The sequence below is a fragment of the Lissotriton vulgaris genome, chromosome 6, assembly GCF_964263255.1.
Source record: "Lissotriton vulgaris chromosome 6, aLisVul1.2, whole genome shotgun sequence".
Lineage (NCBI taxonomy): Eukaryota > Metazoa > Chordata > Amphibia > Caudata > Salamandridae > Lissotriton > Lissotriton vulgaris.
The window spans coordinates 1,028,143,525-1,028,164,992 of record NC_141694.1 but is presented as its reverse complement, the minus strand read 5'-3'; the positions used below and the strand labels follow the sequence as shown (position 1 = coordinate 1,028,164,992).

Sequence of the window (21,468 nt, the reverse complement as noted above, 5' to 3'; positions counted from 1 at the left end):
TCTCTTAGTACATCTGGTATAACCGCCATAGACGGAACACCATGTGTTTTTGTGTAGATTGAAGCATAGACTGTTCCCCAAGTGTCACAGTCCTCCACATGTGGTGCAATCCCTATTGGTAGGCAGATTGTCAGAATTCTGTGTTTTTCGTGAGGGGTAGTATCAGGAAATACTGCCTCTATCTGAGTAATTTTTTGAGCTAACCAGAACGGAATTTGTTCCAGTTTTGCGGGTATTTTACCAATGACTGATTGAATAGTCTGTGGTGTGATTTTAGTTGTGTTCCCCTGGTGAGGGGTGTGCTGTGGAATTTTTTTGCTGGTTGGACTGTTAAAGTCCGCATGACATATTGTACCAATTGTCTATGTATTTTAATTAATTGTTTTAGTTGAACTAAAAGTTCTCTGGTAATGTGATTTTGATGTTTTAGGGCGCCATTAAACCAGAGCTCATGCTCCTGGTAAGTTATTGGAATTTCAACTTCCTCGAAAGGAGTGTATTCCTCTGGAGGTTCCTCTATTTTGTAGTAGTGGAACTCCCATGTCACAGCATTTGCTGCTGGAAAAGTTATCCATGAATAGAATACCTCTGTCTGCCGATATTCATGTGCCTCGACAACAAATATGACTGTACCACCTCTTGATGATACTCCATTTTCTATAAGTTTTATATTTAAGGTTTTCCTTACATTTACCGGGATGAGTATTGCATCCGGGTCATTTTGTTGGAGACTTGTGTCTTCTGCTAAAAGTTGAGCTGCCAAAGCATCTCTTTCTTCGTCACTTTCCGGCATTTTTGCTGACAGAAAGTTTGCAGATCAAGTTTCAAGGAAACAAAGATTAGGTGCACAATATTTTGGAACACTGTATCCTTCAACGTTGACTAAACCAAAAACTAATACATAGGAATCTCTTCCTACTAAGTTTTGGCGGATATTAACCTTTTACCCACTCCAGACGTCTATTGGAGTTTTTACGGGAAAAGGGGTCTGTGTGAAAAGCACGACTGAGTTACTCTAGTATCTAGCGTTAAATTATCGCCTTACCAAACGTTGGGCGCCATGTAGTGTAGTTCCTATATTCCCAATAGGCTCTGCGCATTGGAATAACATAAACGATAGTTTAGACGTAGGATTGAGGTCGACTAGGTCTCTATTGAATGTTAGACTTAATTGTGTGTGCCAGCTAGCTCAGAGGTCACTAGAAACGTTCTTGAATAAACAAGAAGGTATTAACTTTCCTGAATAGACAAGAAGGGATTAGCTTCTGACAACCATATCACATGACAACTTTGTTCCCCCTGCAATAAGGAATATCTCCAGAGTCGCCGAAACAATAGATAGCTATTTTACTCAGTCAGTCGTGCATGCTTAGTTTCACCAGAAATGCAGCGAAATAGAGAGACAGGCGTTTTCAATAAAAGGGTTATTTATTGAGCAGTCTTCTTTCTCATGCAAGAGAAATGAATTGCCACAATTGCAATACTTGTCATAAAGTAAAATGCGTACAGTAAAAGTAGTATTATGAAATAATACTGTAAAAGCATTTTTATGGTTTCTGAGCCATAAGATACTTAAAATGGATAAAATACATACAATGATAAAATAATGACTAAACGTACTCAACTGGTGTTTCTAAGATACGCCTAACCCAGTGTACCTAACCTAAGCCTAGTACGTGGGAAGGAGTAGATGAGTTACCGTTTTTTGCCAAGAATCTGAATCAAGAATTCTCTGTGGGTCTAATCAGCTCCGTACCTTAGGTATGGAATGAAGAAGGTCTTGTATCTCTCTCTCAGGACTCGATCTCCCAGAAACCCGCAAGGGTGACCGGAAAACACTGGAGCTGGATTTCTCGGCAGGAGAAAAGACAGTGTCTCTCTCAGTGCGTCAGCAGGGAGGGTCGGCTTCCTTCGGCACTCGTATCAGCAGGGCGTCGGGCAAATAGATAGCCGATCTGCTCCAAACCACCCTGTGTTGCTTAAGGCAGATGTTGGTATATCTATACCTGGAAGGTGCAGAGTTTGACGTAAGGTTGGACATAAGACGTCCCTAAGAACTGGCAGTTCTTTCAGGACTCTCAGGAGTTCTAGGACAAATCAAAACAGAAGCAGGGGGAATTCCCGGGCTGCTGGAGGCTTGGTTTGTTTAAAGAACGCGTTGTACTTCCTAGGAGTCTATGGGAGTAGCCTTGCTGTATTTGGACTGCATTGGCTATGACTTAATATGGATATGATTCTTATGCCTTTATAAGGATATGATTTGTTATAACCACATAAGGGCATAAATCGGGAATATCTAATTAGGGTCCTAGATACATTCACAACAATACAGGCACTTAAATCCCAATCAATTACCCGTGCAGACACTAATGCACCCTCACACTCACCCACACAATCACTCTCACACCCGCTCACTGAGACATACAAGCACTTGTACACCCTTTCACTCACTTGTACAAGAACTGACACTCACAATTATACAATGTCTCTATCACAGACACTCAGACATACAGGCACTCAGATACCCAGTCACTCACCCATACAGCCACTAATGCAACCTTTCACTCACCCACACAATCACACACCCACTCACTCACCCATACAGCTAATCAACAACCATTCACTCACTCATACAGCACTCATGGAGCCTGTCACTCACCCACGTAGCCACTCACACAGCCACTCTCTGAACCGTACATGCACCTGATACACACACACACACACACGCACACACACACACACACTCACTCATACATAGTCACTCACCCATATATTCACTTACTTACCTATACAGCTATGCACAGACACACTCATTTATACAGCCTCTCACATAAACAGTGACTCACCCATACAGTAATTCACACATCCATTCACTCATGTATATAATCATTTTCTGATGTGCTCACTCATGCATACAGCCACTCGTACATGCACTCATTCACACCTTTAATTACTTTCACAACCATAAACTCATTTAAACACTCACTAACATACTAATATGCATACCAAGACACGTTCGTACTGTTACAAACACACATTTAATATACATTTTCTTTCGTAAACTGGAATGGGTGGTTCTAAGCAGAACCGTATTTGAAAAACATTTTTTACTTTTTTCAGATTTTCAAACAATATTGTATTTTTTGTGTTTTTTTTTGTTTCTTCCTAAAAAACGTCCTTTGCAACAAGTACAGAAAAACAGAAGCTGTTCTAGTACTTCACAAATAATTAACGACGGTGTCCGTTTATAATCTGCATCAGAATAGACACAGCTTGTTTGCGGACAGTAAGAATTTTACTGCACTTTGGCCAAATTTTAGACTGGTATTTGGAATACCCCAAATTACTTCAACACCAGATGATGTACTTGATGCTCCTTTTGCACCAGCGGAATTTCTTTCCTGGCTCTTCACCTTTTCCATTTCGGCTCTTGCCAGATGGATTTCATGCATACTGCAGAGAGGTTTGTACATACTCAATGATAGAACCTTCTTGTAGAGTTCACGTTACTTTTGGAGTGTTCGCTTTTTTTTCTCCTTCTGGAATTCTAAAAAACTGCCAAACAATGCTTTTATTTCTCTTTGAAACCTGTTCTTTTTTCAGTAAAGCATTGTCTTGTTGCTCCTCAAGATCTTCTGCAGGAGATGCCATCTTGAAGTGGTTGAACAGAATTAAATAAACCACCAAGGCAAAATACAAAATAGTCAATGCCAATAGAAACTGTGAAAACTCACACATACTCCTAAAAGATGGAGGAAAGCGATGGGATCTTCTGGTATTAGTCATAGAAAGGTGTTTATCCTATCAAATCAATTTGTTTCTGTGTCACATGAGATGCGCGATTCTAGTGTGGTTCCATCGCGACTCCGTAAAATGTATTCAAATGGCATTTAAAATGAATTTTCTCTCTAATTATACTATTTTCTTCACAATATTAGTGAATCTGTCATAAACTGTCTAGATTTGTGTTTTACTACTGCTAAAAAGCGCCAGAGTTGTGTCCCTAGCGCGACTCCGGGAATACATGGTGCTACAGTGCACAATGATGTGGCAGCTCCCCAAAAACTATTAAAACGACCATGAAAATGTTTACATTATTTGTTATACTTCTTTCCATATCATATTAGCAAATCTTTTACCTTAAACTAAACCTTGAAAGCCTCAATAAATATGTTTAATTCTACCAAAACTACCCCTGAGTCGCATACCCAGCGTGAAGGGTGTGTGACTCCTAATGTTTTTTTAGGAAAAAAAGTAACGTAAATGTAAGCAGTTTCCAGAGTCAACCAAGTTGACTCTTTTTCTACTCCATATAAGCCACTGCTGACTTAGGCTCTAGGTAGGCCATAGGGCACGGAGTTATGAGCTTCCAAAAAAAAGACAAGTTCTTCCAAGTTTGATTGCATTACATGCACACAAGCAGAGCCATATGTGCAATTATAGATCCAATCTTTACTAGAACTCAAATGTCTGTGAGTAAAAGGATAGATCCACTAATGCACCCAGTCACAAAGTGAGAGAGTCACTTAAACATCCACTTAACACATACATATTTTATGTATCTTGCATGTATGTAGGCATTTGGACACACAATTAAATATTCCAGTAGTCTCTACTACAGCCAACAAGCAATCCATGCAGCTCTTTTGAAAGACGTTATGAGTCCCATAGAGTCACTAAGAGATGAACACTTATATTAATATATTTACTTACATATGGAATCACGGCCACTTCGGCAGTCAGTTAGGTATGTACTGAAGAACTGGCACTTTTAAGTCACTCATTCAGACAAGTGGGCCTCTAAACATGTTTCAGGTCTGGTACAGTAGAGTTTGTGGATGCAGTTTTTCTGCAAGGCCGAGTTTATTGTCATAACATGTTCTAAAGCCTTAAACTCCTCTTTTACTACATATAATTCACCCCTGAGGTTACATTGCAGGTAGGCCATGGAAGGGAAATGATGTGGTTTAAAGATCAGATGTTGTTTCAAGTCTCAGTCACTTAGATGTGCACTTGCAGACCCATCTCTCCAGTTATAGACCCACTCTTCTACCACTCACATACCTATATTTAAAAACTATACAGCAAGTAATACACCTAGTAACACAGTAACAGTGGCACTTCAGCATTTACTTACACACTCGGATTTCCGCCAAATGCAGATTGCCTGGATGACATCCCTTCAGATTTTGAGGCTTCCATAGGGGGACCTCCAACCAATCAGATCACAGGAGCTAGTGATGTTACAGTAGACGAAAGCTCTGTGGCTCTGGATCCTGGTGTTCATACTGTGGGGGTGCTACAGGTCATCCCAGATGCAGAGCTCTTCCCCCAGGTCGGGGAGGTAAACTTTACTACAAGCAGTAAGTATCTTTTGTTTAGATTCATGTGTGTGACAAATATCAAATAAGTCAAGCTTCCCGTAGTATGACTTTTAGAAACTAGAATTTATTTTGTGTTATAATTGAAAGGCAGAGTGCTGCCTTACTTTTGTAGGCTATGGATGCACGATCAGGACCATCTGCACTTCTGCTTTTTAATGCATTGTGTAATATTAGATTCTGCATTGCGTATTGTTGGATACTAGGTCACCTTCTGAAGCGTAAAGCGTGCCATTCCTTTGTGATTATCCTGCATCTGTGTCTCTCTGGTCCCTTTTACCCTCTTCCAGATCCAAGATCAGTGGCACTCTGCAGTTATCTCTGTATTCCTTGTTGCATCATCTGTGCCAGCCTTTGAGAATTGCCCTCTCTAGTACTTTGCTTTGCCCTGCTATGCTATGCTAAGCATGCTCAGCTTGGACGTGCCCTGGTCACAGTTTGATGGGCATTCCTCGTGCGCATGCCTCACTGTTTGAAAGCCTTTAGTAGTTTTGAGTTGGGTATGCAAACCTCACCTGTCATTGAGCAAAGTCACACATACATGCTTAAAGAGGACTTCATATGTTTCTTTATTTTGGAGAAATATGTTTTTGAATAGGCTCCTAATTGGAATTTGATTTGCGCAGTCTGGACCAGCTGCAGAAGAAATGCCATTCAAATCTGCTGGGTTAAGAGGAGAACTCTCCTTCTCTGAAATCCATAGGAAATTAGTATCAGCATATCTTAGACTACTTTTGTGACTAGGCATCTAAATGCTCGATGTGTGTTTGAGGCGGTGTATTGTTATAATAGGAAGCTTGTTAGTTGTGGCCCCACAGTTGTATCTAGAGATCTATTCACACTGGGCTGACAAGAACGAAGAAATGTTAAACTTTTTATATAAATAATTTATTAATACCTCTTGCCAATCAAAGTGTCCATACCGGGCACCTCAAGCACTGCGCGCTTGAGGTGGAATGAGTTAGACTGAATTAAAACGACTCCTTTTGTGTTTAAGTTGCAACTCAAACCGTGCATTGCTCTTCTCATCTGGTCTGCATGCTTAACTTGCTGGTCAGCTCTCCCTACTGCATTGTTCTAGACTAGTTTTATGAGTTAATTAAAACCACCACAATATAAATTATGTTTGTTATACAACATACTCAGGAGTCAACATTTTCTACAGAAGCTCAAATTTATTGGTCCCTTCTCCTGGTAAGTTTGAAGCATCATCATAAAATATTTTATTTGGTTTGAAATACCAATATCAAATTGTTATTCCGAATTATTAGTTACCGTTCACTTAAATAGTCATGCGGCTGTGCTTCAAGCAGCCGATGAAGGCAAGAGAAGAGATCCAAGTATCTTTAGGTTATTTCCACTATTTGAGCTTCCTTGATGAGACTTGAGACCTCCCCGATAGTGACATTCAGTTGAACCTGGGGTCTCCAGATCACATAGGGTAGCTTGGCACAGAATAGGAAGGTCAAACCAAAAGGCAAAAGTGTAAAACTTGCATCACACCCTACAGTAACTCAGCGTCCGTCCATTCAAAAACAACGCTACACCAGTTTTAGGAAAATATGGGTTGTTTTATAAAAATAATTCTGTTTACTCTTACTTATCTCATCGGATTGCTTTGACACTTTTCACATTAAACATTTTTCTTTTTCTAATGACTTTCAGCTATACATTGTTTCTCAACTCAAGGGGTTCAGTACAGCATTAAGGTTTCTATAAAACCTTCCTTTGGTTAACTGACTTGGTATGATATGAAGCAGAGTCTGTCACCTACAAAGGGAAGTAATGACAAGATTATCCACAGGGATCCAGTTGTTAAGTTAAATACTACAATCTGATTCACCAAAGTACATCAAGTTATTGACACTAAGAACTCAGAGTATTCTTCCCCTTCCACCTCTGTAAAAGAAAAGGTTAAGCAACAAACCCAGTCAACATTGGCATTAAAAGTGTTCCATTGGCTTCTTTTGCTTTGTCAACCCCCTTTTGCTTTTCTTGACCCCTTATAGCCCGAGTCCTGGTGACTTCCTGGGTCCAATCTACCCGGTTCCGCCAACTCCGTGCTTCCAGTACAAAAAGGGGGGTGGGTCTCCCCTCCAGGTCCCTCGGATGTCAATCCCCGGACCCACAGCAATCCCCGACTCCCTCCTTACTTGTACCAACAGGGTTTCAGTTACTTTCACCGTCACTGCGCAATTGCAGCTACCCGGCACTCGCCACAGGACTCTCTCACCCAGCGGCGCCTCCCTCGATGGCCAGGCCGAATGTCAGCCAAGCCCGCACTGAGGGGAGGCCGCCCTGGATTAGTGGCGCCGCCGGTTTCTCCTCCGTCGAGCTCTCACTCACGTCGTCTTCCTCAACCCCCCAGCAGATCGCGCCACTGGGCAGGCGTGGGGAAGCAGTGGCCCCAAACGGTTGCCGCCCCCTCTCCACAGGCGATCAGCAACACACCTCCAGTCCTGCGCACCGGCAGACACCTCCCAGCCAATACTCCGCCCCTTCTTCCAGACGAAGGAACACCACACTGAGCCTGCGCGGAGTCGCGCCACCTCAGCCTCAAGCTGGCTCCTGCTCCGTCACGCTACCTCAGCCGCCCCCAATGGCACCTTCTCCCACAGCCAAACCCGGATGGAGATAAGGGAGCCGCACACCAGCAGTCCGCGAACCTCCCCAACAGGATCCCCCCGAGCAGAGAAGGGATTTCCCTGCGACGCTTCTGTGTGCCGGTAAGGGTTCCAGGTGGGACTGGCACAGGCAGCAGGTGGACGCAAGGAGGAAGGGAGGGGGTAGAAGGGACAGATACCTCCCTCGATCCTTCCGATAGCCTTGCAGTATCTCTCAGGAATTTGGCCAGTTCTCCAAGGCTGGTCCGCGGGGCTGACTTCCACTCCCCTCCTCAAAGTCTCTCAAACCCACCCCAATCTTGGGGTCAGACTTTTTTACTCAAGCAGACTTCCTGTCCAAGCTCAACAGGTCTGTAGTCCAACTGGGTTAGGTCTGCAGGGAAAGGGGGGGTGGTGAATCCAGTAAGGAGGCAACCCTTAAAAAGAAGTCCACCCTCTGACTGTCCTACCCCACCTAGCGCACAGCCTGCACTCTGCTGACCCTTACTGAATGGCACCTCTAAAATGGCCGCCCTGGTACTGACCCTTTTATAGGTTAACCCCAGGCTTCCGGAACCTGCTAGAAGGTTCTGGAGTTTTCCTGTATTGTTCTATGAGTCCATTCCCTGAGGTAAACAGTTATGGCAGTTACTAGCCACCATTTTGTGTGATGGAGTTTCCACCATTTTTAAGAGTCGCCTAGGCCTAAAAAAAGTATAGGGTCAAGGAGTACCTAACCCCCAGGACAACACCTAAAGAAATTCAGTGGACATAAAAATGAAAGGAATTGTGAGGTAGAAAGGGGACAAAAATAAATAAATAATGGGAGGGACCACCCAAAGGGCTGACAGGTCTAACACGCGTCCCCCTGCTGAAAGTGGGGAGAGCTACCCAACCCCTTGGGAGTCCTCATCACTGAGGCGGAAATACCTGGAGAGACCGTCTGCATTGGCGTGGTCCACTCCTGGTCGATGTTCCACCCGGAAGTCCATTCCCTGTAGGGAGATGGACCATCTCAACAGCTTGGGATTCTCCCCCTTCATTTGCATCAGCCAACGAAGGGGTCGATGGTCGGTCTGAACCAGGAAGTGCGAGCCAAACAGGTATGGCCGCACCTTCTTCAGAGCCCATACCACTGCAAAGGCTTCCCGCTCAATTGCACTCCACTTCTGTTCCCGGGGAAGCAGTCTCCTAGACAGGAAGACAACAGGCTGATCCAGACCCTCTTCATTGAGTTGCGATAACACTGCCCCAATGCCATGCTCTGATGCGTCTGTCTGGACAATGAATTCCTTGGAAAAATTTGGGGCCCTTAGAACTGGAGCAGCACACATTGCTTGTTTCAATTTTTCAAAGGCTTGCTGACAAGCCTCTGTCCAGACTACCCTTCGAGGTTGCTTCTTGGATGTGAGCTCAGTTAGGGGGACCACAATAGTGCCATACCCCTTCACAAAGCGACAGTAGTAACCTGTGAGGCCCAGGAAAGCTCGGACCTCTGTTTGGGTCTTGGGGTGCTCCCAGGCCATGATTGCCTCAATCTTTGCCTGGAGGGGCTGCACCGCTCCCCTGCCCACCAAGTTGCCTAGGTACACAACCGACCCCTGCCCGATCTGACATTTACTGGCCTTGATCGTCAAGCCAGCTTGTTTCAGGCTTGGAGAACAGCTTGTAGATGACACAAATGATCCTCCCAACTGCTACTGAAGACAGCACTGTCATCCAGATAAGCAGCGGAGAAAGCCTCCATCCCAGAGAGGACCTGGTTCAGCAGTCGCTGAAAGGTGGCAGGGGCGTTCTTGAGCCCAAAGGGCATTACACAGAACTGGTAGTGGCCCTCAGGCGTGGAGAAGGCTGACCTTTCCTTTGCTCCATCTGTAAGGGAGATCTGCCAGTACCCTGTAGTGAGGTCAAAGGTACTCAAGTATTGGGCAGCTCCCAGCCGGTCAATAAGTTCATCCGCCCTAGGGATCGGATGTGCATCAGTCTTGGTCACCGAATTCAGTCCCCGGTAATCCACACAGAACCTTAGTTCTGGAGTGGTGCCCGGTGGGGCAGCTTTTGGTACCAGAACCACCGGACTGGACCAGGGGCTACTAGAAGGTTCAATTACTCCTAGCTCCAGCATCTTTGTGACCTCACTGTGGATGCTGGCCTTCACCTTGTCTTGACAGCCGGTAGATCTTAGACTTCACAGGTGGGCTGTCTCCTGTGTCCACATCATGGGTACACAGGTGGGTTCTTCCCGGGACAAGGGAGAACAACGAGGAGTACTGCTCCAGGACCTGGCGGCAGTCTTCTCATTGCTCAGGAGTTAGGGATGGTGAGAGAATCACTCCCTCCACCGACCCATCCTTTTCCTGAGACGCAAAGAGATCAGGGAGAGGCTCGCTTTCCACTTCCTCTGCTCCATCAGTCACCATCATTAAAATGACCTCGGGCCTCTCATGGTGGGGTTTGAGACGATTGGCATGCAGCACCCGTAGGGGCTGTCGAGGGGTCTTAAGATCCACCAGGTAAGTAGCCTTACCCTTCTTCTCCATCACCTCAAAGGGGCCTGTCCAGCGATCCTGGAGGGCAGTAAGCTCTCCAGGTTCCATCACCCACACTTTCTGGCCAGGCTCCAACTCCACAGGTTGAGCGTTGTAGTCATACCACTCCTTCATCACTGCTTGGCTGGCTTCCAAGTTGTCAGAAGCTTGCTTCCACAACTTAGCCATTTGGCTCCGGAAGGCCAGCATGTAGCTCACCACATCCTGGGGAAGCTTCCTGGGAGACTTTTCCCATCCGTCTTTCACCAGGCTGAGAGGTCCACGCACAGGGTGCCCATACAGAAGCTCGAAGGGGCTGAAGCCCACTCCCTTCTGTGGAACTTCCCTGTAGGAAAACAACAGACAGGGTAGGAGGATGTCCCATTTCCTCCGCAGGCTCTCAGGCAGACTTCTTATCATGCCTTTCAAGGTCTTGTTGAACCTTTCCACCAGACCATTCGTCTGTGGGTGATAAGGAGTGGTAAACCGGTAGGTAACTCCACTCTCCTTCCACATAGCCCGCATGTATGATGACATGAAGTTGGTCCCCCTGTCGGACACAACCTCATTGGGGAAACCCACTCGGGTAAAGATCCCCATCAGGGCCCTAGCCACTGCAGGTGCAGTAATGGTCCTCAGAGGAATTGCCTCTGGGTACCGTGTGGCGTGATCCACCAGAACCAGGATAAACCTGTGACGAGCTGTAGTTGGTGGATCCAATGGCCCCACAATGTCGATGCCCACCCTTTCAAAGGGGGTGCTAACGACGGGAAGTGGTTCCAGGGGAGCTTTCAGCTTCACCCCTGTTTTCCCACTGGCTTGGCAAGATACACATGTCCGACAGTATGTGTCGGATGCCACCCTCATCTGAGGCCAATAAAAGTGGGGGACAAGCCGGGCAAAGGTCTTGTCCTGTCCTAAGTGTCCTGCCAAGGGTATCTCATGAGCCAATTCTAAAAGAAAGGCTCTGTAACGTTGAGGGACAACCAAGGCCCGTGATGAACAGTGCACGGGTGCCTTAGGTACACTGTAGAGGAATCCATCCTCCCAGTAAATATGGTAACTCCCAGTAACGTTCCCTGCTACCTGGGCTTCGGCCTGTCGCCTCAGTCCCTCAAGGGTAGGGCACTCCTTCTGGCCCTTACAAAACTCCTCCCTGGTAAGCCCTCCTTCCACATGCCACTCAGCAGGGATAGGTAAGTTCTCCAGGGAGACAACTTCCCCCTCCACGGACTCCTGGTCCTCCACCGCAGGTGGCCTATCTGTCTCATGAGGTGTGGAAGCAGAGGCAGGCTTCTCCTGTCCTCTGTTCTTTCCCTTTTTGGCAGCTGGCTGGGCCCTTGTTCCAGGCTCCAGCCCAAGCGAACTCCCCCTCCGGGTAGTCGCGGACCTTGTGCTAGCACAGGCCCAGTCAGGTGTACCCAGCATCTCAGAATGAGTCCGGTATTCCACCTCCTTCCAAGCATTGTGCTCCATATCATTCCCCAACAGACAATCGACTTGCACGGCAGGGCTTACGGCAACTCGAAGTGAACCTGCAACCCCTTCCCACTCAAATGGAACCTCGGCCACAGGGTAGTGGCCCAATCTGCTGTCAGCCACCGCGGCGGGGTGGAGTACATGTGGAATCACCTGCTCTGGAGACACCAGTTGCCTCCTTACCATAGTCATACTGGCTCCTGTGTCTCTCAGAGCCTCCCCTCTTTGGGCATTGATGGTGACCCACTGCCCATACTTTGTAGTATTTGAGGGCACCTGGATCTTAGGAACCATCTCCCGATCTCCCAGGGACACTAAGGTGACACCCGCCCCATCCCCCCCCCTTATCTAAGGGCAACTCCTCCCGAGCACTACACTAGCTACTCCCGGGGCCTTTCCTCCAGTGGGAGGGGGTGGTCTCTTTGAGCACTTGATAACTCCCTTATAGTGTCCAACGCCACCACACTCAAAGCAGTGGACAACCCTTGGCTGCTGACTTTGGCCAGGATGAAGGTTTCTGGGCGGGTTGACCTTAGGGGTGAATCCTGTTCCCTTTCCCTGGAAACTGTTTTGGGGGCCTTTTGAGAACTCCCTCTTTTTATCTCCCCCCTCTTTCTTCTGGGGGGCGCCCTGTCCGGTCCTTTGGGAATCCCCTCCAGTCCCCTTTGAGGACACCTGGGTACTAGCCCAGATGTCCGCCTCCTCAGCAAGCTTCTGGGGGCTGGTCAGCTTGCTGTCCACCAGGTGTTGTCGCAGCTCGGGAAAACATTTCTCGAGTAGGTGCTCCTTGAGAGTAAGGTCATACAACCCCTCATAGTCCCTCACCTACCTGCCTTGTACCCAACCCTCTAATGCCTTGTTTGCGTAGTCCAAGAAATCCACCCAATTCTGTGTGCCTAGTTTGTGACTACCCCTAAACTTCTGCCGATACTTCTCTGGGGTTAGTCCAAACTTCTTGATCAGCGCCACTTTCATGGTGGGGTAGTGGGTCTGTTCTCCCTGCTCTAGGGCCAAAAGTGTATCCCTTCCTGCAGGAGGCATGTATTTATACAAGCCACCCCCACCAGTGTTTCTCCAGTATCCCATGGGCTCTTAAGGAGACCTCATAGGCAGCCAGCCACTTGGCGATGTCATCCCCTGCGCTGTAGCTGACGACTACGTCCTTTGGTAAATAGGGTCTGGGTTCCCTGGTCAAGTCCTTAGATTCGCTGCCACCATTTGGAGAACTGGAAGTCCCTACTTGCAGGGCCTTAAAGTTTAATTCTCTGAGACTCAACTCATGAGCTAGCCTACTCTCCTCCCTTACCTTCTCTAATTTCGCCAACTCCCATTTTAACTGTCTCTCCTCCCTCCTGTCCGCTACTTTGGCTTCAGTCAAACTTCTCACGGAAACACGGCTGCCCTCCCTTGAGAGTGTTCTGGGACCTGTCAGTAGGTTCTCCCTCTCAGGTTGGTACAACACATCTACCCCGATGACCGTGTCCTGGTCTGCCTCCTCCTCCTCCTCCTTCCCATCTGGGTGAGCTGCCACCCACGCCCTCAAGCTGGTTTGGAGTTCCCCCTTTTTAGCACCACGCTTGAAGAACACTCCCATATTTTGACAAAATTCTCGGAGTTGAGCCACAGTATAGGTCTCTAATTCTTCCAGAGCAAATTCCATTTTGCCAATGAGAGTTCGGGACAGCCACTTGGAAGGAATTAGTTTAGAGGGTGATTAGAAGCTACCTCCACCCACCACCAGGAGTAAATTTGGAAAAACAAAAATATAATAAGGGAGTCCGCTAGGAGAAAACTCCAGGTGTAGGTCTTTGGAGTACACTACGTTACTATTGAGTGGACGCAAGCACAGTTCTCATCCCACCGCTGGACACCAATTATGTTGGACCTGGGGTCTCCAGATCACATAGGGTAGCTTGGCACAGAATAGGAAGGTCAAACCAAAAGGTAAAAGTGTAAAACTTGCATCACACCCTACAGTAACTCAGCGTCCGTCCATTCAAAAACAACGCTACACCAGTTTTAGGAAAATATGGGCTGTTTTATAAAAATAATTCTGTTTACTCTTACTTATCTCATCGGATTGTTTTGACACTTTTCACATTAAACATTTTTCTTTTTCTACTGACTTTCAGCTATACATTGTTTCTCAACTCAAGGGGTTCAGTACAGCATTAAGGTTTCTATAAAACCTTCCTTTGGTTAACTGTGTTGGTATGATATGAAGCAGAGTCTGTCACCTACAACGGGAAGTAATGACAAGATTATCCACAGGGATCCAGTTGTTAAGTTAAATACTACAATCTGATTCGCCAAAGTACATCAAGTTATTGACACTAAGAACTCAGAGTATTCTTCCCCTTCCACCTCTGTAAAAGAAAAGGTTAAGCAACAAACCCAGTCAACATTGGCATTAAAAGTGTTCCATTGGCTTCTTTTGCTTTGTCAACCCCCTTTTGCTTTTCTTGACCCCTTATAGCCCGAGTCCTGATAACTTCCTGGGCCCAATCTACCCGGTTCCACCAACTCCGTGCTTCCAGTACAAAAAGGGGGAGGGTCTCCCCTCCAGGTCCCTCGGATGTCAATCCCCGGACCCACAGCAATCCCAGACTCCCTCCTTACTTGTACCAACAGGATTTCAGTTACTTTCACCGTCACTGCGCAATTGCAGCTACCCGGTACTCGCCACAGGACTCTCTCACCCAGCGGCGCCTCCCTCAATGGCCAGGCCGAATGTCAGCCAAGCCGGCACTGTGGGGAGGCCGCCCTGAATTAGTGGCGCCGCCGGTTTCTCCTCCGTCGAGCTCTCACTCACGTCGTCTTCCTCAACCCCCCAGCAGATCGCGCCACTGGGCAGGCGCGGGGAAGCAGTGGCCCCAAACGGTTGCCGACCCTCTCCACAGGCGATCAACAACACACCTCCAGTCCTGCGCGCCGGCAGACAATCCCAGCTAATACTCGGCCCCTTCTTCCAGACGAAGGAACACCGCACTGAGCCTGCGCGGAGTCGCGCCACCTCAGCCTCAAGCTGGCTCCTGCTCCGTCACGCTACCTCAGCCACCCACAACGGCATCTTTTCCCACAGCCAAACCCGGATGGAGATAAGGGAGCCGCACACCAGCAGTCGCGAACCTCCCCAACAGGATCCCCCCGAGCAGAGCAGGGATTTCCCCGCGACGCTTCTGTGTGCTGGTAAGGGTTCCCGGTGGGCCTGGCACAGGCAGCAGGTGGACGCAAGGAGGAAGGGAGGGGGCAGAAGGGACAGATAACTCCCTCGATCCTTCCGATAGCCTTGCAGTATCTCTCAGGAATTTGGCCAGTTCTCCAAGGCTGGTCCGCGGGGCTGACTTCCACTCCCCTCCTCTAAGTCTCTCAAACCCACCCCAATCCTGGGGACGGACCTTTTTACTCAAGCAGACTTCCTGTCCAAGCTCAACAGGTCTGTAGTCCAACTGGGTTAGGTCTGCGGGGAAAGGGCGGGGGGTGGTGAATCCAGTAAGGAGGCAACCCTTAAAAAGAAGTCCACCCTCTGATTGTCCTACCCCACCTAGCGCCACAGCCTGCACTCCAGCTGACCCTTACTGAATGGCACCTCTAAAATGGCCGCCCTGGTACTGACCCTTTTATAGGTTAACCCCAGGCTTCCGGAACCTGCTAGAAGGTTCTGGAGTTTTCCTGTATTGTTCTATGGGTCCATTCCCTGAGGTAAACAGTTATGGCAGTTACTAGCCACCATTTTGTGTGACGGAGTTTCCACCATTTTTAAGAGTCACCTAGGCCTAAAAAAACTAATGGGTCAAGGAGTACCTAACCCCCAGGACAACACCTAAAAAAAATTCCGTGGACATAAAAATGAAAGGAATTGTGAGGCAGAAAGGGGACAAAAATAAATAAATAATGGGAGGGACCACCCAAAGGGCTGACAGGTCTAACACATTCGGACAACAATAAGATTCACACAGATATCTGCTCAATTACCAATTGCAATCTGTGGTGCTTTAATAGGCCTACTTAATTTGCCTAATGTGTATCCCTGTGGCTGAATCAAGTTCAGAATATCTTAAGAATCTCTAACAGTGAACCATGGTGGGGGGGATAGATTGTGTCCGGTCAGCTAAGACATCTATTTCAAATTGTGTAATCTAAAATAATTTATTTTCAGAGGAGATTGACACAGCAAGCCTTTCAGTTTTCAGAGGGGGAACACGCAACGGCTACTGGCCCTACCTGACCACGGCGGCGGGCAGCGGGACTTCCAGCTCGCGGCCCGTGCTTCAGGGGCTAAAGGAGAACTACAGCACCCAGCACGCTTGGCGGCGTCCACGCCCACTTCCCGGCAGTTTCACGCCCGGAGGCGCTTAAGCACAGGAGGCTCCCTCGGTGGAGCGGGGGAACACGCAACGGCTACTGGCCCTACCTGACCACGGCGGCGGGCAGCGGGACTTCCAGCTCGCGGCCCGTGCTTCAGGGGCTAAAGGAGAACTACAGCACCCAGCACGCTTGGCGGCGTCCACGCCCACTTCCCGGCAGTTTCGCGCCCGGAGGCGCTTAAGCGCAGGAGGCTCCCTCGGTGGAGCGGGTGAACATGCAACGGCTACTGGCCCTACCTGACCACGGCGGCGGGCAGCGGGACTTCCAGCTCGCGGCCCGTGCTTCAGGGGCTAAAGGAGAACTACAGCACCCAGCACGCTTGGCGGCGTCCACGCCCACTTCCCGGCAGTTTCGCGCCCGGAGGCGCTTAAGCACAGGAGGCTCCCTCCACGTCGCAGACGTGCGCGGGCGGCGCCGGGCTGAGCCCGGGCAGAGGGCGGGCCATCTGTGGCCATCAGGGGCCAGAGGAGGCCGGGCCGGGCCACCCCCCTAAATCACAGTCATGGGTAAGCGCAAACATCTGGGTAATGAGGGACAATGGGCCAAAAATGCAAAAGTTCCATGTAAAGCCGATACCATTATTTCCTACCTAACGTCTGCAGTTGGCGCTATAAATCAAAAAATCGCTAATGCTGAAAAAGAGCTTGAACTTGAAAGTGCGACTGACTCAACTACCCCAGGTCCACCACTTGTATCCAAAGAGGTTTAGTCTGAGCGTATATGCGTTGAGGCACCGAACAGTCAGGATTCTGCGCTGCACACCTCCCTGTTAGGATCTGTAGAGGGTCCCAGCTCCACTGAACCCCTAACTTCGGACAGATCAAAGTAAAAAAAATGCTCTTGCAAAGGTAATCATCTGCATCACGAACAGGACCATGTCATCCTTTCAAATCTGGGGGATAAGGTGGAGGAACTGTTTAACGCACGAATAGAGCCTCTGTTGGTGGGCATAGGTAAAGACATTATTGACTGTATGAACACATGTGTAGCTGGTCTACTTAAGAGGTGTGAAAGAATTGACACTTTTATAAAAGAATTTCGCACCCTAGAGCGTCACTCGGCTATTGAGCAGAATACTGCTGAGAATTTAGATATAGAACCTATGGTATGCTCTGGGTTAGGTGTCCTTCCAGGGAGCCCGCGCCCTCATGTGTCGCACAAATCTTTGTCACCACCTAATAAACGGGATGTTGCAAGCTCTGGCACTGGAATCCCTTTGACATATTCAAGAGTTGTTCCAGCCAAAATGACTACTCACAAAAATCAAGCATTATATCCCAATATTATCAACAATATAACTAATTTTAGTAGCCCCAGGTTGCACCTCCCGCCGGACGCTGCCCCCTTTGTGGCAGTGTTAAGGAAGGTTCCTCCCTTAGAACAGAATGGGAGAGAGAATACTGAGGACCTCTTAGGGAAATCCAGGGAATGGTGCAGACAATACTCAAGCGGGGAGAGCGACATATCCCCCTCCATCATCATGGCCAGAAGGGTGGGGTGGGTAGGACATGGAGCTAAGAACATCACAGGGGACTGTATTGTTAATTTTAGTGGGCCAAATGGTGCTGAAAGATTGCTGTGGGATGGGTCTGGGCTCACTAACACTGGAATCAGACCATTACCTCTTGGTTATTTCTATCCTCCACGGGGTAGTCACAGTATACGTTTCCCAACCCAAAGATTAACATTAAATAGAGATACACCCACCGTTGGACCATGTGACTTCGCTAGGTACTCCGAGAGTGGCGTCACTGTCAATCCATCGCAGCATCCTCCCTCACTTCCCATAGCCTCGCAGACCCTAGAGGATACACAGTGTGGGGGTTTGCCCTTGTCAAACCGCTTCTCACCCCTGCTCCAGTTAGAGAGTTCTGATTGACTACATAACCCATGTGGCTCAAATAACTTGACTGTTTTTAATTCATGTGACAGGAACACTTGTAGAATCCTCCGTTGGAATATCGCAGGTATTAGACAGAAAAGCCATGATGAGAATTGGGTGGGTTTCGTGACACGCTACGACATAATAGCACTCCAAGAAACTTGGGGCACAGCAAATAGCCTCTTTTTGGATGGGTATGTCCATTTTAGCATTCCCGCCGAACCCAGTTTGGCGGGGAGGGCGAAAGGAGGACTAGCCCTACTAATTTCTTTGAATATGAAAGGTACAGCAAAACAGTTAGAGTTAGGCTCTCAACACTGTCTAGTAGTAGAACTGTTGATCGCGAATTCCCCCACTGTTTTACTTATTAATTTTTATAACTCAGCAGATACTGTCAGTCCAAATCACCACTTAGAATTTTTTGGAGATTTTTTAGATATGTACAGAGCCTCACACAATAGTTTTGAGGTCATCCTTATGGGTGACTTCAATACCCATCCATGTAGATTGGAGTGCACTATGGAAGATAATGGGGGGCCTCCTTACTCATTGCCCACGCACTTCGAACACACGAAACAAGGGGAGGCTCTAGAGAGCCTCCTGGCCTCCTTCAATCTGTATGAATCAGGCTGCTGCACAGATGGGCCTAGACCCCCCACCTTTAAAGGAAAAGACACAGGTTCAGTTATTGATTATATTTTTCTATCTTCTATTGTTTTGTCTATGGTTTTAACCTATAGGGTAGTAGACGCTATTTTTAGCGACCATAACTCTGTGACACTAGAGGTTGATCCTGGGGGGTTATTGAATTTTAAGGCCACTCAGGTGTCATGTGTTACGGATCTGATACCTAGAGATCAGGGCAGGAGGCTGAAATGGCTTAAGGTGACCCCGATCACCTTTTTACGAGATCTTTTGGCAAAGGTTGAAGAGGAGGTCGGCATTTGCCTAGATCATGTTGGCCCTAATATTAGGATAATTAATGCTTTTAACACAATATGTCAACAAGTGAACACAGACCTAACGGTTAAAACCAAACCAGGGGGGCTAAGAGGAAAAAGATGGTTCGATTCAAACTGCACCAAGGCACACTCCGCTCTCCTAAAAGCACTCAAGGAAACACCTAGGAATAGAACCCATATAGTATCCCTTAGGAAGCAATATAAGCAGGCCACTCGGGCTCGTAAAACCCAGATCAAGGAACAGGCATGGAGTGATCTGCAATCAGATGAAGTTCTGCGGGATAGCTCTAAATTTTGGTCGGTCATTAATCAGCCCTATTTCTCGGGGGTGGAAAACCAGGGCGTGGATTGTATCATTCCAGATGAGCAGTGGCTCGCCCACTTTGGAAGCATTTATAGCCAGCCAAACCCTTGACCCACACAGGAGTCTTCATCTCTTGATTTTGTTGGGTCAGTTTTGGCCTTTGGGGTGGAAGATGTGGAAAAAGCTATAAATGAGACACTTAAAAATAAGGCCCCAGGCCCGGACGGGGTTCCGGCGGACCTATACAAGTGTGCACCGAAATTTTGGGCCAAGATATTGACCAACGTTTTTAATGCCTCAAGGGAAAACAATTTTCCCGAGTCCTGGGCAAGGTCCATTATAATTCCAATCTTTAAAAAAGGCCAAAGGGGTGATCCTGCCTGTTACAGGCCTATTTCCCTAATAGACTCTGCCGTTAAAATTTTGGGCAGAGTCATTCTAGGTAGACTAACATCATAGCTTGAAGGCAGAGGAACCTTGTCAAACGCCCAGTATGGCTTTAGGGCTAATAGGAGCACACTGGATCAATGCCTTAACCTCCAATTGCTCATTAGCAAATACACAATCGTGAAGGAGGGGTCCTTGTACATGGCCTTTATGGACCTCTCCTCAGCGTTCGATTTGGTCAACAGGTCGAGGCTGTGGAGGGTCCTTTTGGACATGGGCATCGACCCCCCCGCTGGTTGGTTTTTTGGCTGACCTTCACAGCGGATTACAGGCTTCCGTTAGAGTCACTCGCGAGGGAAGGTGTACCAGCTATTTTAACTCGGAGAGGGGGGTGCGGCAAGGGTGCATCCTTGCCCCCCTCCTCTTCACATTATATATAAATGCCCTCAAGCCAGCTCTGGCTGCTTCAACGGTGGACGTCCCGCATGCAGGGGAGACCAAGATTTCAGTCCTCTTGTACGCGGACGATGCTGTTTTGCTGGCACGTACAGGTGTGGCCCTCAACAGACTATTGGCCTCTTTCGGAGACTTCATGACCTCACTAGACCTGAAAATCAATACCCAAAAATCCCAGGTCATGATTGTTGGACGGACCTGCAGGAAAAAGAAATCAATGACATTTTCTTGCACAGATAAAGAAGTAAAGAGGGTCCCAATTTTCACTTATCTGGAGGTCGTCTTCGATGACAGAGGAACCTGGGGTCCTCAACACAAGTCAAAAGGTAACGCAGTAGCAAGATCGACTGCAGCCCTGTTGAGTTTTGCCAAAAGGATGGGGGCGCGACCGATAGAGGCTATTCTCAAGGTATATAAAGCCAAATGTTTGGCTATAGCCACCTACGGTTCTGCCATTTGGGGTTACACAAATCCTGATAACATCCAGAAGGTCGAGAATACATTTTTTAGATCCATGCTTTCTGTTCCCCAGTCCACCCCCACCTTTACACTCAGAGCTAGGCACAGGGTATTTATAACAGACTTAATAAAATCTGCACCTGTAATTTGCTGGTTAAAAACTTGGCTTAACCATGAAATCTCCAAATCATTTGATACTCAAAGATTGCCTTGCCCTGGACAGAGTTTACAGAATCCCATGGTTGGCATATGTCAAAGGAATGCTCAAGAACGTGGGGCGCATTGAGCTTTTTCATTTCCCAGAACGCATCAAAAAAGAGGATCTCATGGAGATTAAATCTACTCTGGTAAACCTGTTCACGGCAGAGAGGGAGGAGACAGAGATGAGAAAACCGCTTGTCAGAAGGAACTACGCACTTATATCTGTACCAGGTCCTGAACCTTATCTTGGTTTTGTAACTAGACCGTTTCATCGCTTCCTCTTAACAAGAGTTTGTTTAAATCTGATATATTTTATGTTGGGTTCTTATCCTACTTGGGATACGCCTTTAAACGCAAATCCGTGCGATTGCGACCAGTTCTCTGCACAGGACACACTCCATTTTATTATGTTTTGTGAACATTATGCCCAGATTAGGAAAAAATATCTGTAATCCATT

The 21,468-nt window shown here is 47.6% G+C and overlaps 1 protein-coding gene across 1 annotated transcript in view; it reads left to right on the top strand.

The window, feature by feature from the left end:
• Window positions 1-21,468, top strand: part of LOC147708370 (uncharacterized) — a 727,732-nt gene that overhangs the window by 699,466 nt on the left and 6,798 nt on the right. The window lies entirely within an intron of this gene.